The sequence below is a fragment of the Leopardus geoffroyi genome, chromosome C3 (genome assembly GCF_018350155.1).
Source record: "Leopardus geoffroyi isolate Oge1 chromosome C3, O.geoffroyi_Oge1_pat1.0, whole genome shotgun sequence".
Classification (NCBI taxonomy): Eukaryota; Metazoa; Chordata; class Mammalia; order Carnivora; family Felidae; genus Leopardus; species Leopardus geoffroyi.
The window spans coordinates 8,782,660-8,805,304 of record NC_059338.1 but is presented as its reverse complement, the minus strand read 5'-3'; positions in this window follow the sequence as shown (position 1 = coordinate 8,805,304).

The following is a 22,645-nucleotide window of genomic DNA, read 5'->3' as shown; positions in this document are numbered from 1 at the left end:
TTGCTATCCTAATCCTTTCCAGGTAACTTCTTGAATTTAACAGAAGAGATTCTGTGAGCCTATAAATTCAATTTGCATTGTAATTTAGCTACCCGCAAGATTGTGCTTTGGGAAGCCATTGCTTCCCTACCTACCTCTGGGGGGTCTGCTGCTAGGAGGCTGGAGGTAGGCTGAGTTGGGCTGTTGAACCAACCATCAGGCAGAAGAGCTGGGATGGAGTGAAGGAGATTGATGACAAGCTGGAATTTGCTAGGCACCTCTTCTTCTGCTTGTCATCATATCAAACTGCAAAGAACTTCAGACAGTAATGGCTGCTGCTTCACTTTCTACTCCCGAATTTCATGCCCATTCTTCTTCTCCTGGCAACTGTGGTCCAGAATCATGCAGAAGGGGACTCTGGGTAATAGGCTTCTTGGTTTAGCCAAGCTGGCAATAGAACAACCCAACACACACATCTTGAACACCACTCATTTTGTCTCTCCAAAATTATTTCTAAAATCAGTAACAGTGATTATCAAACTCAGGGATGCAGATCTTGATAATGAATTTTAAGGTGCTAAGTGAAAACTTCTAGATACCTCTCTAGTGTATGTGCATATATGTATATATAGATGAACATGTATGGATATGTCTGTATGTATAGACATATACACACGCAGGAAGATGGATTGCATGTAATTCTCTTGCCATTTTTTCACATATTTTATATTGAACATGCATTATTTTATAATCAGAAATTTTATAAATTACAACCAAATGAGTAAGTGCTTTCTTTTGCCTTTATTTGGAACGAAATGCTCAATGGCACATGTGCATACAGTTAACATTAACTTGACTCCATCAAAACCTATGATCTGGAACTTCCAGCGTTGTAGGCATTACCAGCTGAGTTCTTAATTTTGAATTTTATTGAGTAGATCAGTGGCTCTTTTTCTGCACTTTTTCTTCTCTACCTCCACCTTTCATTATATTACAAAGAAAAAAGCTTATTTATTTTCATAGTAGCAACCCCTTCCCACGTCCCTTCATATCCTCCTTTACAGAAGTGAAAACATTAACCTTCTCACTTAATGAAAATCATGGCCCCAAGGCTTTGGCACTGGACAGAGACACAGACAGCCTTAGGAAGAGGCACAGACTGCCTTGGGATTGGCCGCCCCCGGCTGGATCTGTGCACTCTAAATCTCCACAAATCAGAGCAAAATGCCTGGGTATTTAAATTTGGCTACTGAGAAAGAAGGATAAAAATCTAACAACCGTGTCTTCATTTCATCTTTGGGTTGTAGAGTGGGGATATGGGTTTCTATGCCCCCTCAGGGAAACAAAGGAGCTAGGCTGGCACTTAATTTCATCATGGGAATCATCTATGACCATCCAGGGGCCTGTGCCCGCTAGTCCCATTCCTCTGACTATATTTAGTCCATTATGAATATGGAATAACACTGAAGATGATTCACATCGACATCCCTCTGTCTAGCCTAATAACGTCAAAGTCATTAACAGCAACGTTAAGTTCACCCTGACAGTGTGGTTTGGAAACCTAGCCCTCTCCAGTGCCCTCCTCTGCCGTCTTGATGTCCTGGACACAAGAACCTAGCATGCATGCCCTTCCACTCCCCAGTCACCTCCCTGCTCCAGAGGTGGGGGGTGGGGGGGGGAGATAAAAAGGCCAGGGAGAGAAAAAGTTGCTGTTGGCTATAAGGACTGTGGATAAAATGTGGAGCCAGCTGGAGTCGGGCCCTTATCACAGAGAAACAGAGAGAGGTGAGGGTAAAATGGGAGTGAGTAGAGAGGCCTTTTCTCTTTCTCTCTGTCTCGCTCTGCCTTTCATTTTTCCTATGCATACTGGTCAAGAGGCTGATACCCTACAATCAACTGTCATTCTCTCATCTGTCAACTGCAGTGTTTTCATTGTTATTGTGTCTGGTCAGGATTTTCCAACAGAGGACTTCTCCAGATATTACCTCACATGTTACTCCATTAAGAGTAACTAAGTAACTAAGTGAGTTGTCTCCTTTTGGTCTTGATCATATTTATCTAAATAAATATATTTTCCTCATTAACCTGTAAGCTCTGTGAGGGCAAGGACTCTGGTTTGCCTATCATTTTGTTGGCCTGGAGCAGTGACCCTTATATCATGGTGTTAAAGACACAGCAGTTAAATAAATGAATAAAAGGAGAAAAGGAGGAGAGGTAAGGTGGGGTCGGAGAGAGAGACAGAGAACTTGAGAGAGAGAAAAGATAATCAAATATTGATTTCATTTTATATAGGAGAAACAGAGGTACTGAACTGGCAAGCCATTTCATTCAGGCCTCTTGGCAAAGTCCAAGTGAGTTACTGCATATTTATACTCTGGCTTTGGGGTTCCCATCCCCACCCTGAAATCACTTGTTCCTCTAAAATTACTGGCAACTATGTTGTGAGCTCACTTGTGCATGCCTATCCCGGATTTGCCTCTCTCTGGTCCGTGACAGATCATGGCGGTCAAGTAAATTCTGGGTAATTCTGTGGTCAAGGTAGAGGACCACACAGTGACTGACTGAGACCCTGAAACCCTTTCCCTTTGTTTTGGGTGTGGACTGTCGCGGTGGGAAGTCTATCTAACCTCTCTTCAGCTATCTTCACAACAAAACTATCTGGCCAAACTCTTGCAACTTAAAGCCAGAATGGGTCTCCACTCTTCAGTTGCATTGCTTGGCGTATGACAGAGAGAAACTCATAACACAGCCTTGTCTACTTGTGCCAATTTTTCTCTCCTTTCCTATATCACACCTAACACTTGTTCTCTAGAGGAAAAATCTCTTCCCCAACCTTCCTGGCAGGGGCTGAGTAGCCTTCTGCACCTTCCCCAGTATTAGGTTATCTTCCTAAACAAAGAGAAATGGCTTAAGAAGATATGAGATCCATTGGTCCAAGGGTCATTTGCACTCATTTGAGAGGATAGGCACAGGATTTCCAGCTGCAACAAAAGAAAAGATTTAGGGGAAGGACTCATATAATTTCCTTCTCTTCTGGGCCCAGTGAGGACCTGAGAAGTTCCTTTCAACTTCTTGCTGCTGAAGCTGGTAGCTTCTTTCTACTTCATAAAGGGAGGGTGAATAAAGAAATCATTTTGTCAACAGAACTTAATAGATATTCTGTTCCAAGTTAAATTGATGAATGGGACTATTAAACAAATGTGCGTGAACCCTTGGATAAAGGTGTGATTTTCCCTGGGAACCAGCGTGCGATCATCATGTCAAACCCTTCTTTTGGGAAATGATGTCCGCAGATCAGGTGCCCATCATAGGGCGTACTTTCACACAGGCACTGAACTCAGATGGAAGAGCAAATATAAATTCTAGAAATAAAATTGAAAATCTTAAAACTCAACAAGTTCCAAGTTTCTTTAGTATCCATAATGTTTACTAAATATTTGTGTTTTCCCGTGCCTGGTTCTCCGCTCAAATTTTCAATTCAGTTTTGTTATTATTGAGGCATAATTTACATGCAGTAAATGTTCTTATTTAAATGTACAGTTTGATGAATTTGGACAAATGTGTACATGAATGTAACCAGCCCCATTATCAGGATACAGAACTTCAATGCTGTTTGGATATTATGGTACGGAGAATTCACTTCATCCTCCACTGCCTGCCGATACTTTCCACCATGGTCCGGAGAGAGAAATGAACTGCATACTTGAGATGAAAAAGATTTGTTTGTTTGTTTATATCTTTAATTGTGTTAAAATATGCACAACATAACATTGATCATCTTAACCATTTTTAAGCTCACACGTTAGTAATATTCAGTATATTCCCATGGTTGTATATAACCCAATCCCCTGAACTCTTTCAGAGATGGAAAATAATTTTGAATAAATGTTACTTAAGTTACCATGCTGAGTTTATCAGGCATTTTCTAAGCTCCCAATAGGTCAGATCATAAAGGAGACACTTTACATATGTTCAAGAATATGACCTGTAAAATTACACCACCCAGCTTCAAACCCAAATCCCACCACTTAGCGTACTATTTCATCTCTAAGACACCACCAATCATGAGATTCATCATTATTATTTTAAACACTTAGAAGGAAAACAACGTCACTAATTAAACTAGGAAGCAATGCCTTCATAATGGTTCTACATGACACATGCCTCAGATCTACCAGTGTCTTATTGCCTTGAAATTTCTTTCTTCTTTTTCGAAGAATCTGGCCATTCTTTACAGCGCCATGCTTGGCACGTGAGAAGCAATCCTTTTGCACATATCTCAGGAATAAAGAGAAACAGCTTCAGCTTTTTATGGGCATCTTCCCTTTTTAGGTCTCATAAAAGACTTGGTAGTGTCTTGCTAGAAAATATGGAATTGTCATTCCTTCAGCAATAAATATTTGCATCTCAAATATAAAATTTATGGTCTGCTGCTCTATTGTCTTTTTGTGTCCACGATAACTTTTAATTTTATTTCCAAGCCATAGAATACACTTTCAAAAATATTTTAAACAGCTGTTAGGTTCAGTGCATGTAACTTGATGGAAGCCATAACACTGTCAACAGCCATGGCCAAGGTCACACATGTGCACACAATTGCAGTTATATTAAACTGCTGCCTGGTTACCAGCAATTGTGAGACATCATTGATTGTTAAGAGGCACCCTGATTTCAGAGATGTTAAATATGAAAAAATGTGCATAATATAATCCATGAAATACAGTGTAGTCTGTGCCCTTGGGCAGGATGTTTAACTTCCTTGTGCCTCAGGCTCCTGATCTATAAAATGAGGTTACTAATAATACTTGCCTCATAGGGTATGTGTGAAAATTAAATGAAACATTTAGCACAGTAAGTGATGTATAATAAGCATCCAATAAATATTAACCACTGTTGTTATTAATATATCATCTTAGTTGTATCCAACGATATCAGGTATCTTTTGCTGCATAATAAATTGCCTGGAACTTAGTGGCTTAAAACAATAAACATTTATTATCTCACAGTGTCTGTGAGTCAGGATTTTCGAGTGGCTTAGCTGGGTGGTTCGGGCTCAGATTGCCTCATGTGGTTGCAGTCAGGAAGTCAGCAGGGGCTGCAGTCATCTGCAGGCTTGACTGAGCTTGGAGAATCTACCTCCTAGATGACTAATTCACGTGGTGAGTGAACCATTGGTTTCTTCCTTTGAGCTTGTAAGGGAAAAATGAGGAGAAAGAAAACAGGTAAGTATCCTAAAAAAACAACAACAACAGAACCGTTAAATCTCTATTTCTGTGACATCATCAGGTTTCCTATTCCTCTTACCCTCTCCCAACATCTCAGATGGACAGGGATCTTTACCTTGTAGGGATAATTAAGCCTTAATTTCCACAGAAGCTGAGTTCTTGATGGCCACGTTTTATTTGGTTCCCACAGATACCCATTAGCTAGGGTTATGGGGAAAGGAGCACTAAAAGTAATCTGGTAAATTCATTCTGTTCTCAATATGGTGTTTCTTACTGCTTTTGTAGAGCAGTCACCAAGTTTCTTCTGATAACTGGAATTAAACACTCCCCCACCCGGTGCAATGATCTCCTCTTCTCTGCTTGTTGGTTTAGAGGTAAAGGAACACAAAATGGGCAGAAGGCACATGTAGCTGCCAGTTCATCTGAAGGATAATTTGATTTGCGGTTGGAAACTTCTCCACTGGGCTTTAGAACCTCCAAAAACATAACTGAGGTCCATAGGAAGAGGAAGGAGAAATTCTTCCAGTAGGTTATTAGATATAATAGTGAGAGAGACCTCTCCCAGTTTCAGTTCTTGACTCCTGAACCCATGTATGCTGACTATGGGAAGGTGATGTTGGTTTAGAGCATATATAGCATCTGAACAATAGTAGCCCAATTACGTAGGGTGTTATCTCTCAGCAGAGACTGTAAGTGCAGTGACCGTAGTCAGCCAGGTCACTGCTTTATCAAGCCAGCTGCCTCTACAAGTTGGGGAGTTTGATCAAAACAAAACAAAACACCGAATTCTTGTGGTTGCAAACAAGGTCATTATTTTATAAAATATGTCTACTGCTATTAGGCACTCTTGTGTGAGATACCATCTTGATGGATGAGTCATTTTTAAGTTTACAAATAATGATGCTGACCGAAACACTTCAGGTTATGAAAGCAAATACGTGTTTATTCCAGCGAAGACAAGATGCTACCTACTTTATAATAAACAGAGTCCAGTACAACGAACCTGTAAGCTGACCAATCCCCTTCAGGGAATAATGCCAATGGAGGGCTCAGCCTGGGCCTCTGCGGTTGGCAGATTGGCCACTCAGCCATCATGGTAGCTGGACTTGCTATGCAGAGAAAGACCCTGGTGTTAAGCCCACCTGGAGTCTTCCTCCATGCTTCCAGGGCCACCCTGTACATGGGTCCATTGAGTAAGCACTGGGGTGGCTGGGGACAAAGGCTGATTGTCATCTTTAATGAGCCATCATGCCCATTTATTTATTGGGCATCTCCTTGGCTGTGGATGCCTTCTAGTGGGCATTTATCAGGATAATCTCTTGATTCTCTATTCTCAGAGCTCCATGTGTATACTCCTTGTCCTCAGTTTTCCTGTTTTGTCCTTTCCAAATTCCTAATCAGCTAGCCAACCCATTAGCCACCGTCCATGAATCAGGGTAGATATGTAATCAGGCTATCTTTCCTTCCATACAAAGTGTGTGATAGAATATACTGCACACATCTGCCATGTGGTGGGATTTCCCTTATTACTACCTTTCAAGGCTGCCCTTGAATATGAATATAGTGCAGCGTCTGCAGAATTTTTGCTGTTTACTGTGATAATCTATGAACGAACCACACCAGTGTTTTCTCTTCTTCTGTTACTTGGTCATAGGGAAGACCACACGAGGCCATAGGAATAGGCTGGGGAAGAGGCAGTGGAACAGTGTGGACAGGTACCATAGTAGTCTGGGCTCTCTCTTTGTACAATTCGCCTGTGCCTTCTTGACCACTTGGGGCTCAATCTTTTACATACAATTTCTTCTATAATAAACTGATTCTTGGTGTGTGTGTGTGTGTGTGTGTGTGTGTGTGTGTGTGTGTGAATTGGGGGTTCTGTAGATAACACCCAGTTCCTTATGGGATATTCAGGTCCCACAGTCACTTGGCGACCCATTGTCATGCACTCAGTCTACACCACTGGCAATTCATAAGCTACTTTCAAATGCAGAGTGGTTGTCGATAGATCTGAGCTTGGCTTTAATCAGGTTCTATGCTGTGGTTTTCCTATTGGGCCTTCCAGAGGCTCCATACTGCATCTGTGTCTAACGTAGATCGTTCCTACATAAATGGGTCTTCTGGGTCATAAAGGCAGCTTGCATCATAGCTTTCATCTGTCACAGAGCCCTTTGTTCTGAGATTTGCTCAAAACTGACAGACTTAAGGATTGCTTGGTACATGGGTCAGAGTATCATGCCAAGATATGTATATGTTGCATCTCCAAACCAAAAGGCCACTGAGGCATTGTGCTTTGTGATAGGGGTATAACAACTAGTCTGTCACTATATTTAGAAGGAGTATGCCAACGTGCTCTGGAAAACTCCTGAACCCTGGGAAACTTGCTAATGTGGCAAGACTTTGAACTTTTTACAGGGTTTAACTCTTACCCTTTGACCTGTATATGTTTCTACTAAAGCATGTAGGAAGTTTATTATTCCACGACGAACGGTTCTGAATAGCATGATGTTGTTAAGTGACGCTGACGCTGAACAATCATGTTGCGAGCTTCTGTAGGATATCAGAACAATTATGACAGAGCAAAACCGTTGCTAGAACTCTGAGGAAATACTGTAAAAGTGTATTATTAACAATCCCCCATAAATGCAAATCGCTGCTGTTTATTGTTACCAACTGAAATGAAAATAAAGCATTTACCAAGTCAATAGCTGTGCATCTGACATTAGGGATGGTGATTCATTTTCTCTAGTAAATATTGTTCCCCTAGAATTACAACTATGATTATAACAATATGATTAAATGTTAATTCATCTGTTGCCATTCTTTATTTTTTTTATTGTTTACTTATTTATTTTGAGAGAGACAGAGGAAGAGAGAGAATCCCAAGCAGGCCCCACACTGTCAGCACAGAGCCCGACGTGGGGCTCTATCCCCACGAACTGTGAGATCATGACCTGAGCCAAAATGAAGAGTTGGACACCTAACCACCTGAGCCACCCACATGCTCCTCTATTGCCAATCTAGGTTTTGCACCAGACATAGGAAAGTTTATTGAGGATTTGGAAGAAATTTTCACATCTGCATCTCCCAAGTTTTTGGCAGAGATCCTATTTTCTGCAGTTTCCCTAAGTTTGTGGTATTGATTTTGCTTTACTATTTTGGTGGAGGTGGAAAGAAGTCAGTTGCAAGGGTTTCTTCTTGGTCCTTCCTAACAGAATGACCTTACTGTAAGGGAAGGGAATAATTACATAATCCGCTTTTTACCTAGTATTTCGACGTCTATTACACAGTCTGTGACCAGAGGAAACCACCCCAGATGAATCTGCATGGGTCCATTGTGAGATGAGCCAGACCAAGATTCCATCTATTATATGATCTTTACTATAATATAATATAATATAATATAATATAATATAATTAATATAATAAAGATATTAGGCCAGTGCACCATAATGGCATTTTGAGCCCCTGGGGATCAGCATTATTTCAGAGCCAGTATCTAATAATCCCAGGAAATTTATTTTTTCCTCTACTCCAGTGTACAATTACCCTGGTAAATGGCTTCAAATCTCTGTGATGTGGGCTTGGTGTGCGTTTTATGGTTTACAAGTTACATGGTATACACATGGCTGCATTACAGAGTCAACACTCAAAGGAATCTGGCTCTGAGGGTAGGGACAGACTTACTTCTAGGAACAGGTTGAAGCATTGAGAATCTTCATTATGGCAACTTAAGTTAGCTTTCTGCACATCAGACCCAAAATATTTTCTCTTGTATAAGTCAAGCAACCTTAGTAGACAGCTTATCTATGTTATATCTAGGGAGCCTGTGATGAATTACTCTTCATTGCACATTAAAACACTTTGATTATTATGTTGTCATTGTGGTCTGTGATAGTAATTGCCCTCCTCGTCTCTGATAATTAAGTGATGCCACCTGGCCTGTACCAGTGCAGGATCCCATTGGTGCCATTTAGATCAGGGAACTGAAATCTATTGCACCGTCCCCTAGTGCTTTCCCTATCCTGTAGAGGACAGCCACCACAAGAGCCTGCGGCAGTGCTGGTGTCCCTTTCACCAATGCATTTCTTAATTCCTTGGTGAAGGGAGTGTCCTTTGGGCCCTCCTCCTTGGGGGAGAGAGGACAGGGAGAAGTACATTTAGGGAATATTTAAGCAGAATGCGTATAATGGACCCGTTCCAATATTCCCACTTACTGACCCTTCAGATGCGTTGCTCTGCAGAATTTAGTGGTTTCTGGCATTTTGATTTTTTTAATTCAAGGCCATGGTTAATTATAGGTTTTGACTGTCCAAAACATTAAACCCTACATTTGGGGTTACTGTACCTAGGTCTGTGAAATGAGCTTGTTTGAATCCGGTATTTATTCCTCCTAGTCTAATGCCCTTACGATCCACCCTTGAGCTTCCCTTACTCCTGGTTGGGGAGGTCTTCTAAGTATTTTTATGTAGAGGCTCCTCCTCATGGAGCAGGGCTTCTACTTCTCTGGCTGAACGAACCTTTATTATTGGACTAGAGGCAATGACAGCTGCTGCTGCTGGTGGCCTGAGGAGAATTGACATCAGCTTGTGAGCAAGTGCCCCGGGAGCAGTCATTGAAAGCCTTTTATCCAGAGAAGGGTGAATTGAAGGAGGAAAAGAGGGGAGAGGGTGGGGGCAAGAGCTGCTTCCTTTGACAAGAGAGGTTGAGGGATTTTAGTGGTCCAAAGTTTTCAGCCCCATCTGTGTCTTTCCAGATAACCACCTCCCACATCTCATGGCTCCACTCCTTCCCACCAGGCTCTTGCCATGGTATGGAGGCAGTTAACTGGCACTGTAACATTTCAAGCTTTACAATCCGGAGTTAGGGCTTGATATACAGCCATATTTGCCTTACCACCATTGGAGAGGGAGCACTCTTCAAAGCTGCCGTGGTGGCCTTCGGATTCCTTACACTGTCCTCAACTACATTTCCACAGCTTTCAACTGATTTCCCTAGAGGTACACACTAGGGCAAGACACACAGATAGACACCAACAGAATTCTTCATTCCCTTCTCTGAAGTCTACTCCGGCTTTCCCTACCTCATTCAATGTTACTAGTACCCACCCAGTTGCTCAACCTCAAATTGAAGGTTCCTTTCCTTCCTCATCTGCATACCCCACCTCTTAGCAAATCCTGTGACTTCAGCTATCTTATGCTCCCATCCACTTACTCTAAATACCCTTATTGCTATAGCCCTGGTCTCCGCCACCCCATCTCTTGTCAGTCTCCCAACTGGCAATCTTACTTTCACTCCTGACAACTTACTCTCCACCCAGAACTCTGAGTGATCCCTAAAAAAATACAAGTGGAAGGGTATTCCTCTGCTGTTTAGAAACTCTCCAATGCCTTTCTGTCATTCTAGAATTAAAATGAATAATAATCTTTTTATCTCGTTTAAAAGCCACAGATGCTCTGGTACTTGCCTATTTCTCTGTTTTCCAGTATTATTACTCTCCCTAGACCGTTATGTTTTAGCCACATGGGTCTTTTAATTCCTTGAACATGCCAACTTCCTCCATCTTTGAACTTTTACCCCAGCTGGTCCCTCTGCCTGGATGATTCTTCCTTCTGATGTTTGAAGAGCTGGCTTCTTGTCATTCGGATTTCAACTGAAATGCCTTCTCCTCAGAGACATCCGCAGAGCACTTTTACCATCCTACATTTTTGTTAATTATGCCTTTATTTTCCTGCCTATTTATCCTCTCCCTCTCCCTTTAGAATATAACCATATTCACGAATGTATCTCTACACCTAGAACCTGGCATAGAGTTGTAAGTAGTAATTCAATATATATTTGTTGAATAAATGAATGAATCCTGCCTCACTTGAGAGGGAACTCTTTTGGCTAATAGGATATCACCTACGTAAAACCACGGAGGATGTGAGCCATTAACTAACCACTGGGGGCTACGGAGATGCCATAAATAAAAGGACATATTAGGTGCAAAGAACTTGATTTTTTTGAAATCCTTAGGTTATTTATGAGAGAAGAAAACCAATAGTAGGCATATAGGAAATTGCTTAATTATGAGATACTGAATATACCCATGGAAAATGACCAAACTATATATGTAACTAGGACCCTCAGTCTACAGCAGTTAAGTCCAGGAAGGCAACCTACTATCTGCCATAACCAATCCAGAAAGCCAACCCAGTATGTATATATCCAGTCAAGGAAGTCAAATAATAACTCCTATAAGCAGTTGGTCCCAAACAACCGGGGCTTGATTCATGGAGAGCTTTCCCAAGTTTTGCCTCTATTTCCAACTTAGGACCAACTGGAGAAAGCCAAATCTGCACCCAATCCCATCACAGAGGATACCCCTTTTCTAGGTAGTTCACCCAGAGCTTTTTCATCCCAACAGCCTCCAGTCAGGGCGTACCCGAAGCCTTCTCTTTTTTTTTTCCCAGTAAAAATGCATTCCTACCTTTCTGCCTATATTTGAGGCTCTGCCAAGCTTATGGGATGGTGGGTGACTCCCTTGCTATATCAAGCTCTGAATAAATAGCCTTTGCTTATTCTCTTACAAGTGCTACGTGTTTATTTTCACAATTATACCACCACACCTAGTACCTAGATAATTTGGGATAATGAAAGGATTCAGTGTGAATTTTCCAGATAATTTTGCAGCGTGGACCAGGCCTCCGGGATTTGAGATGGACTTTTGAATGTAAATGCTGTGTATAGCACACCATTTAATGCCAGAATCGTCTAATGAGGTTGCATTGTATTGTGTGATATATATCCCCAGGAGTATTGACTTGATAGATCATTATGCAGTCACATTGCCTTCTCTCTTCAAAAACAGAACAGAAAAAAAAATGGGAAAAAGAGGTTGAGTTTGAAAATAGTGTAAAGTCCCTTTTCTTCAAGAAATGTCTACCAAATTAAATATATATAATTATGTATCGTTATTTATCTTTAATGGATGTTTCTGACACAGAATTATAAGGGAAACTACCTTGCTGTTGTGGTTGCCTGTTTGGGTTCTGTGAGCTAGAAAGAAATTGCTTTATTCAAACCATTAATGAAATGTCACTGTCAGTCCACCTCTAACTGCATCATGTGCTTTTTATTCTTTGTGTTAAAAATAAAGAAATAAAGAAGAAAATATTTCCAGATACCATTTTGTTCCTCTAGAGGAGAGCTGTGTTCTTACCCCAAGCTTTATATTTATTTCCTGCTTATTTATAAATTTCACCATTAAAAAAAATCAAACATTCAAATTGAAGAACATAAGAAAAAATCATCATGAAGAATTTTCCCCTTGTATATTATATTTCCAGTCACATCCTCTAATTTTTCTGGCGATTTAGTGAAATGTTTTCCCTCTTTCTCCCTTTCTCCTCCCCTTCCTCCCTCCCTTCCTTCCTTCCATCCTTCCTCCCTTCCTTCCTTCTTTCTTTCCTTCCTCCCTTCCTCCCTCCCTCCCTCCCTTCTTTCCTTCCTTCCTTCCTTCCTTCCTTCCTTCCTTCCTTCCTTCCCTCTTTTCCCTCCTTTCCTCCTTCCCTCCCTTCTTTATTTCTGTTGTTTTTTTGCAAGGAGAGAATCAGAGCCTCTAAGTTACCTTTTCTCCCTGTGGCCCTACACTTTCTTACTCAGGCCCCTGATATGTGTATGCTTCATGCAGATTTTGAAAACGCATATTCTTAATAAACCACAATAAGTTGGGGTGCTTCGGTGGCTCAGTGGGTTAAGTGTCCAACTTCAGCTCAGGTCACCATCTCACAGCTCGTGGGTTCGAGCCCCAAATCGGGCTCTGTGCTGACAGCTCAGAGCCTGGAGCCTGCCTCAGATTCTGTGTCTCCCTCTCTCTCTGCCCCTACCCTACTTGACCTCTGTCTCTCTCTCTCTCTCTCTCTTAAAAATAAATAAACATTAAAATATTGTTTTTTAAAAAAGAAACCACTATAGGTTAATAATGGCCCCATTTTCTGATGTGGTCCTAGGACAGATGATCTGGAGTAATATGAGGTATACTTGATAAAAGTTGCTCTGTATTTCATATGGCAACACAGACTCAACTAAGATAGGACTAAGCAGCACGTTTGATTGAATCCTTAGGATGTAGTATTTCTCCTGGATAACTTGGTATCAGAGCAGCCATATCCTGCTCAGTCCTGGCTCCTTCAAACTCCTCAGCTCCCTCAGGAACACACTTCGGCAAAGCTAAACCAAGACAGCTAATGCTTTTTGCAAGCAATTGTATTGCTGGGGCAAGAGGTCTCCTGCCATAGGTGGGTGCCATGACTCAAACTTTTGAGCCTGGCTTTTGACACCACTGGTAAAGGATGAATCTGATCTGCCTGTCGTAGGAGGGAAGATGGGGCTGGAGGGAGCACAGGACTGGAAGCAAAAAAAATAAAAGGGGGGTCAACCGTGGCATCTTTATTGCAAACTTTCATTTATTTCATTATATTGGATGGAAAAAAAGGATTACAGGGACATGTCTTGGCCCCTAGACCCAGAGGCAGAGAGAATAAGTGGACCTGACAGGGTCTCCCTTCCTGGGCTCCCTGAACTGACTGGGCGGAGGAAGTGGTGACTGGTGGGATGCTGGGCTTGGAGGCTGCGCGTTACAGAGTTTAGTTTTGTGCTGGCAAGACTCTCAGCTGTCTTTGGCACCTAGAAGCGCCAACAGCAGCCCCCGGGGCTCTGGCAACTAGCCACCTTCGGAGCTTAAGCACCAAGGGCATTGAGATGCTTTGTACTTTGGTAAAGTGGTTCGCATCACGGCAGCCATATTGGTAACTAGCATGCCTCCAATACTTGCCATGTGCGATGCTAGGGGCAGTGTGTACGTTATTTTCTTGGGTCTTTGATACTTCACAAGGGGGATACCAATAATAGCCTTCTTTTGCAGAAGATGAGACCGAGGCACAGAGAGCTCGGAGGCTTGCCCAAGCCATGATTAGCGCCTAGCTCTACGTGTCCACACCCGTGATCCTAGTTTCTGTGCTATCTGGGAGAAATAAGCCCACGTGCCCCAATTCTTGGATTTTGGACTCAATTACGTGTGTGTGTGTGTGTGTGTGTGTGTGTGTGTTTTCTGCAGCAGTCAAACAATAAAAACGCCTGGCCTGTCACCCACTTTTTGTCTCTTACCTTTTCTCAGTCCCCAATTCATCTTTCCTTAATGATTATCAACTGTTAGGTTGTGCCGTGATTCATTCGGTACCATTTGCATTTATTTGCATAATATATTATGCGTCCTGCTCATGCTCACTCCTCTCCAGCCCTTGTCTCCAGGGCTCTCTACACCCCCCCACCCCAATTTTGGAACCCTCATCTATAGCCATTAACTGACTTAACAAATCTTTCTGTCAGTGGGGTACTTTATGGAAATTGAAAACTAATTAACGTTTATCTCGGCGGCTAATCACATAAAATCTACTGCCTTCCTATCTCAGGTTCTAAAATAACGATTGCCCGTGAATTGAGCAAGGAAGATCTTGATAAGTCCTGACAAGGCACAAGCTGAGATGAGAGGGAACCGGTAGGTTTCAGCCCCTTCTGCTAATGAGCACCACGGGGGCTATAGCAGTGGAGAGCCTCTAGGAAGAGGTGGCCTCTCCACTTGGTCAGTCGGTCACCTGGACGCACAGGCTGTGTCTGTACATGCAACATACACACAGATAGGAATGTTAAACACCAAAAAAAGTTGTTGATTTCGATGCTTAAAAATTGTCCTTTATAAAAAATACATAACCACTTATTCATCTGTTCATTCATTCCGTAAGTTCTTATGTATTATGTACGCTAGGCATTTTTATGTGTGTATTGTGTACTGGCCACTAATGTGTGATCCCTGGGTCAGCATTTAAGTTATAAGCCACAGACACTCAGTGGAAGGAAGAAAAGGGTTGTCCAGGGACATGTCTTAAGTAGAAAGCGATCAAATAGGAAGAAGGAAAGAAACTGGTTCTCTTTCAATTTGGGAGACCGAGTTAAGCCATGTTTTCTGAGTCAGCCAGGTTTCTTTACTATAGGACTTCTCAGAGACTTTAATATGCTCATACATATTGGTAATTGTGTGTGTGTGTGTGTGTGTGTGTGTGTGTGTGTGTGTGATATTTACCATATAGGATAAAGTTTCCTAGGACATATTTTGGGAAATTGTGACCTTCAGTGAAATCTTTTAAGTAGAAGAATTAAGATTAGAAAATAGGTATAAATAATGTTTCTGTGGTGGGGGAGACTTGAGAAGAACACTGTTAATGGGATGAGGGCCACTGTTGAGCTGACCTGGCGATCATGTGGCATGGGGACTGTGACCACATGGCCATCTCTACTCACAGGCGTGCCCCTGGCCCATCACTACCCTAGAACAAATTCCAAACCTGCACCCCTCCTCTGGGCTGATACAGTTCTGGATAGTCCAGGTTCCAACCCCTACTCCCTCCCCACTGGGTACCCTTGGGCAGTATACAACTCACACAACTGGTCTGGAAACCAAGTCTCCCCTTCATGCTGACCTTGACTGAACTTCTCAATGCCACACTTCGGTCTTCCAAACAGTAAGTCAACTATCGACATGGAATCACAGCAGAATCAACTGGAAAGTTGTTGAAAATCAAGATTTCAGGCCTTTCTCCAGACCCACCGGATCAGAGACACAAGTGGATCCCTGGAGTTTGAATTTCTGACAAGCATTCCAGGCTGTTCTGATAGATAGCCACTTTGGGGGACCTGTGTGCCAAGAACTACCTCGATTACATTTAAGTCGTAGGAGAAATAGCAATTTTGACCTAAAACCAAGCAATTCCTTTTTTTTCCTTAATACAAGAGGAAGACGGAATGTTTGGACAAGAAATAGAATAGAACCACTACAGCGAAAACTTATTAGCTAAAATTAATTTAGTTAGGTTTCTTAATTAAGCTGTCTACCTATACAATTGTCTAGTAGAATTTTGTTTGTATCCCTAAAGTACTTTCTATTCTAACAAATTGCATACTCAACAGGTGGGCGCTTCCAAGGGATGATATTAGGGGGGTTACCTGGCCCAGAGTTCAGAGTCTCCAACAGCCCCGTCCCCTGGGTCCCCTTGGGTTGTGGTAGGAGTAGGTGCCTGAGCTGGACTCAAACGCCCTGAGATGATTTCTCTAGCTGAGTGAGATGAAGCTAAACACCTTGCGGGAAAAGAAAACGAATTATGGCTTAAAAAAGCGACTCGCCTTCGTTTTGTCAAATGCAGATTTGTTGAAACTCAACTCTTATTAATACCAAACCCATTGAGTCGTGGTAACAACCTTCACAAAGCTCATAGCACATAGTTACAGATGGAAGATCCTGGAGGGTGGGAATAGCATGGCATTAACTTCAGGACCTCCCAGAACCCAGGATTAGTTCAACTAATGCATCTGTTTATCTTTTAGTCAACACATAACAGGTGATTTATAAGTATGTGCGGCGTTAATAAACATGTTGTTTTTGAAAATATTTTAAAATATTTTTTCAAGTGTTATAAATGGGTTGATGTAACAGTCCAGTCACAGGCATTATAAGATCTATTTTGGGTACAGTTCTTATAGTTACAGTGAACGTAAACTTAGCCAAAATAGGAAATCCAGAGTGACTTAGCAGAAAGCATGGCGGGGTCTCAGGAGGTCTGGAAGCAGGAATTGGAACATTCCCAGGTACTCCGGCTTTGTGCTTCCCTGCTTTCTCTCTCTCCTCCTCTCTCTCTCCTCCCCCCCCCCCCACCCCTGCCTTCTCTCTCTCTTTCTCTGTCTCCCTGTCTTTCTCCCTCTCCCTCTCTCCAGATGGCTTTCTGTGCTTTGTTCTATGACCTTTGTCAGACATGATCTCCAAAGGGCTCCCAAATGTATACGTCCTCCGTGCAAATGGATACATCAGGGTCAAATGAGTCCCTCAATCCCAACTCCAAGCTCTCAGGGGAGAGGATCTGATTGGCTCATTTTGAATCAGGGTCTCACTCAAGATCAAATCGTTCATAGCCGCGCTTAGGGAAAGAAGGGCATGTCCTAACACACATGGGCAACTAGACTCACACATGATGTTGATATGATGTCCTCAAAGAAGAGGAGTGTGAGCTGGAAGGGTCCCTGGAATGTCATCTAGTGTAAGATCCCTGTACTAGGTCCCCTGTCATTTGTACCCACTGCCAGCCCGCTCCATTTTTAGGGCATCTTCGTGCTTTGCCCTTATAAGGAGAATTTGTCAAACAACATAGTTGTGTCAATTAAATTTTAGTAAATGGGACATGACATCTGGATTCTGCAGAGAATGAGTCATTTAAAGGGATCGTGTGTGAACACTTTTAAATGAAGAAATAGCATTAATTTATCAGTTCTCTCGGCAAAGGTTTTAGCTGCTTAGATTTCCTGAGAGCAGGAACATGAACAATGTGTTTCTGTGCACTGCATTTTCCTTACAGAACCAAACACGGCATGTGAATAGAGCACTTAGGGAAAAGAACACCATGATGGTCAGGATTTCCGCTCAACAGAAAAAAAAAAAAGATTCGTTCAATAAACCAAGAACAGACATTTATAAAGACAAAATGGTATTAAAGTTCTAAGTATAAATATTTCAAAGAGGTTAAAATTATATTATTGTTAAGTTTGGATAAACAACGTTCGCATTTTGGGGCGCCTGGGTGGCGCAGTCGGTTGGGCGTCCGACTTCAGCCAGGTCGTGATCTCGCGGTCCGTGAGTTCGAGCCCCGCATCAGGCTCGGGGCTGATGGCTCAGAGCCTGGAGCCTGTTTCCGATTCTGTGTCTCCCTCTCTCTCTGCCCCTCCCCCGTTCATGCTCTGTCTCTCTCTGTCCCAGAGATAAATAAACGTTGAAAAAAAAAAAAAAAAAAGGACAAAGTAATGGTGATATATGTGAGTTTCAGAAGAAAAGTCAACATGCCATACTTACTGTGATCCTAAATATGCAAAGTAGACATTTTTTGTAAGAGGAATCACCAAAATATTAAGGGTAGTTACATATGAATAATTATAAAGGGCAATTTACATGCTTTTCCATATATCTTCCTATATTTTGAAAGTGACATGTCTTACTTTTTTACTGGGGGCTGATATAGTATTTTTTTAGTTAGTTTTACTGTTCTTTTTTTTTTTTTTTTTTTTAACAATTGGCTTTACTCAGACATCAAAAATGTCCCCAGCCTATCCTTTCTCTGTCCCAGGACGCGATCCAGGATACAGTGTTGCACCGAGTGGTCATGTCTCCTTAAGTCTCTCCAAGCTGTGACAGATTCTCATTCAGTCCTTGTTTGTAACGGCCTCAGCATTTTTGAAGAGTACCGGACAGGTATTCTGCAGAATGTTCCTCAGTTTGGGTGTGTCCGATTGGATCAGATGTATGTATTTTTTAAAAAAAAGGCTTTAGTTCCTTGGGCAGTTTCAGATTTGCAGAAAAATCGAGCTGGAAGGAGAGGCTGCTCCCACGTGCCCCCTTCCATCCCAGCAGAAAACATTTCCACGTTAAAAAAAAAAAATTAAAAAAAAAAGGGGCGCCTGGGTGTCTCAGTCAGTTTAGCGTCCGACTTCAGCTCAGGTCATGATCTCACGGTCCGTGGGTTCGAGCCCCCCATTGGGCTCTGAGCTGAGCCTGGAGCCTGTTTCAGATTCTATGTCTCCCTCTCTCTCTGCCCCTCCCCCACTCGCTCTCTGTCTCCCTCTGTCTCAAAAATAAATAAACGTTAAAAAAAAATTTTAGAAAACATTTCCGTAGACTCAAGAGCCAGTGGAACCTTGTGGATTATGGAATCCCAACCCATTTACTTCACAGATGACAACATGAGGCTCGGGACACTGAAGCCATCTGCCCAAGGTCACACAGTAGTGGTTCTACTTACAATACACACATTTTTGGTGTGTTTTTCAATTATTCTGAGTTAATTCTCTAAGTAACCTAAGGGATGCCTCTGTCATAAAAGTATGACACTCGGAAACTTTTGTGCGGCTTTTTTTTTTTTTTTTTAAGCTTCTTTTAATTGCAGAACTTGGAGACTGCCTTGCGTTAAGCTTCTCTCCGAAACAATACATGCTGACAGTCATTCTTCCAGCAAAGAGGCAAAGAGAGCCAGCATCTGGTTTTAAATATGGTTAGCACAATGGAGCAAAGACCCTGCTGAATGTATATAGAACTTCGCCGTTTACACAATCGAAGGGGGCGTCCGGGAGGGTTTTTTTTCGTTCCTCCTCTTTTGGGGGCTATCAAGAGACAGACGTCTTCTGAGAAGAGCATCTTTTTCTTGAATAATGGTTTTCAAACTTGCAAGGCACTCCAGGGCTACTGGGTAAGTGAAGCCCAGCTTTAGGTTGTCTGTGAAATTACTGACCGTCTCTGTGGTTTTCCACGGTTTTGTGTGCATGTTATTTCTGACTCCAACCTCTTCCCTCTCGCTTGGTCCGCAAGCTGTGCTCTCTTCCTCCTGCCCTAAGGGAGCCTCGTTCCCAGGGAATGCCCAGGAAATGGCCACAAAGCAGGCATCGTGAGTAAGGCAACCCAGAGATGCAGACTTGATCACCTTTTCCCTAAATGGAGAAAAGCGACATTGAGATGCCTCAAATTTTCTTTGGCTCAAAACCTTTATCTTCCTAGAATAGAGGGGCAGAAAGGAAAATCACGAGCTCAGGTTACAGTCAGAGGAATGTTTGAGTCCCAGCCCCACACTTCGTTTGGTTTAAGACCTTGCAGACGCCTGGGCTCTCTGACTTCTTCACCAACGGCTGCCAACCTTCCACCTCTGCAAACAGTCCTTAAGGCCGTGTAGACCCTGTCTGGGGCTTTCGTCACCGCCAGGGTGCTAGGCCTTGCTGTCGGTGCCCAGCTGCCGTCAGATTCCTAAGTGCACAAAACGAAGAGATAACTCCCCTTGAAGGACAGCAGCTCTTTCGGCCCAAACATCGGTGCTTCCTGTATACCCCAATGCGCGTGCAAGACCTCTTTCCTTCATCAGTTACAGGCTATAGCAAAACTCGCATTAAAGGGGGTTCCCTTGCCTCACCGTCTCACTCAGCAGATGCACATTATCTCAGATGAAGGTGGCTGGTTCACCTTCCAGTCTACGGGAGGTGAGCACTACCTTCCTTTCCTTGTTGGCAAGCCCTTAAGCTCAAGATGTCTTGGGTTGTTTTTTTGTTTTTGTTTTTGTTTTTGTTTTTGTACTTTCTGCCTCTTTTTTTGGTGAAGGGAGCAACCACTCAGAGAGCAGACTTTGGCGTTCCTCTGTGATGCCTGAGGGCTCTTATATTTTGTAAGCAGATCAGACCCTGACTGTATCATTTCCAAAGGTCCCTCACATCCGTAGGGTTGGAAACCCCAGTAAACAGAAAAGAGATCTATCTAGAGTGTGGGTTCTAATAAAAAAAGAAAAACCTACCTCTTCTAACTCAGTTTCCCCTTTAAATGGAACACAACTATTTTTATGTAGGCAGAGCCTACTCTGGGGACCGCTTGCCTCTTTTTCCGGATCTTTCGCCCATCTCCTGCTGTCCAACGTTTTGTTCAAGGGATGCCAAACATTTGGATTGTTAGCTGGATTTTTCAGTTTTGCACCCAGATGTTTGGAATCCTGTGGACATTGTCAACGATTTGTTTATTATCATCCAGCCTGTAATCACGCTGGGTCTGCATAATCTCCATCTTCCAGATGAAAACTGAAAAAGTCAGTCAGTCATCCAGATGCTTCCAAATGTCTGGGTGTTTGTCATTGCCAAAGAACATCTGGATGGCTGCAATTTTCCCCAGCTTTTATTCATGTCTTTGGCACAGACACAGTCTTGGGTTTACTTGCTCTGGATGCAGCACAATAAACAGCCTGAATGGGATGGGTAGATATTTAACAGAGATACATTCCCTGCGCTCCTGTAGTTAAAATGCTGGTCACTGGTCTGTGCAATTGGAAAACCAGCTCCGCCTGAGAAAGTATCCCAGGAAAGTGACAGGGTGACCCCCTAGTGTTCTCTCTAGAGGCCTGTCAGCTTCAGGGGAGTTAGGAAGCTGTGTACCGTCTCCATTGGTGTGCAGAGAGCCTCCAAGGCTAGAGATACAACTCAGAGAAAGAGAAACAGACCTTGGCACCATTTACAGCCCCAAAGATAAAGCCTGAAAATAACCATCCATCATAATGGTAGCAGATATCTAAAGAAAGCTTGGGGGAAATTGTTTGCCCTTTTGGGACAACTTTTAACAAGCTCTCTTCCAGCTCTGGCTTATTGTTCCAGTAAAATCTCCGTGCCTCGGGGCGCCTGGGTGGCTCAGTCGGTGAAGCATCTGACTTCGTCTCAGGTCATGATCTCGTGGTTCGTGAGTTCGAGCCCTGCGTCGGGCTCTGTGTCCCCCTCTCTGCCTGCCCCTCCCCTGCTCGCACTCTGTCTCTCTCTAAAAAATAAATAAACCTTAAAAAAATTAAAAAAAAAATTAAGATCCCCGTGCCTCTTACCTGAAGGAGGGGAGACTAAAGGAGGCAGAGTAGGCTGGCGGTGAGGGTTCAAGGTCAGGAAGACCCCGTTCACCTGCTGGTGCCGTCCTCACCTGCTCGGAGCCCACGCAAACTTCTAGCTTCGCCGAGTCTTGCTTTTCTCGCGTTGTCCGAGTGTAATAACGTGGCACGCTGTGGAGAGGATTAAATAAGACCATGTGTCTGAAGAGCTCGCCTAGTGCCTGCTGTTCCAGAAAACTCCAGGAAAATACACTTGAGGTAGACTTAAGACTCATCCTTTAATTAATGTCCAGAGTGACTCTGGAATTCAGAAGAGAGGCCTGGCGGAAGTCCTCAACAAGGAGTCAGATGGAAAACCCCAGAAGAAAGAGTAGAGAGCGAGGACCGGAGGTGGAGGGTCAGAGCCTGAGCTACTCCAGTACGAAAGGCAGGGCGGAGAAGGGTCAGCCAGTGAGGCGGGGCTGGGGGAACACTGGGAGGGAAGGTGTCCTGGAAATCAAGAGAGGAGAGAGTTTTCAGGAAAGACGGAAGGACGTTGTGGGTCACATGCTGCTAACTGGTCAGCAAGCAGAGACAGGGGACTGGGTGTGAGCCTAAGGGAGGTTGTCGTAGTTTGGCTTCCTTCAGAAGTCAGCCCGGGAATGGAGGTTCAAGCCTTGGTTGTTTGTCGAAGAGTTGATGGCCGGGGGAGGAGAGACAAAGAAGGGAAAACAGCCAGCGGCGTGGGGGCAACTGATGAGAACCACTAGGGAGACTGGACGCGGCTGTGAAACCGCTCCTCAGAGGGAAATTCCTTACCCATCAAACCCTGCCGGTCCCAGGTTGAGCCCTGCACCTGCGGTGGGAGGTGGGGGGGACCCCGATTGGCTGGGGTTTCTGGTCTGCAGGGTGGTGGCTCCGAAAGACAGCTGGGTAAAGAATTGCACACCCTGGCATCCGGAAGCGGGGCCTGCAGGCCCTGGGGAGGCGAAGGTG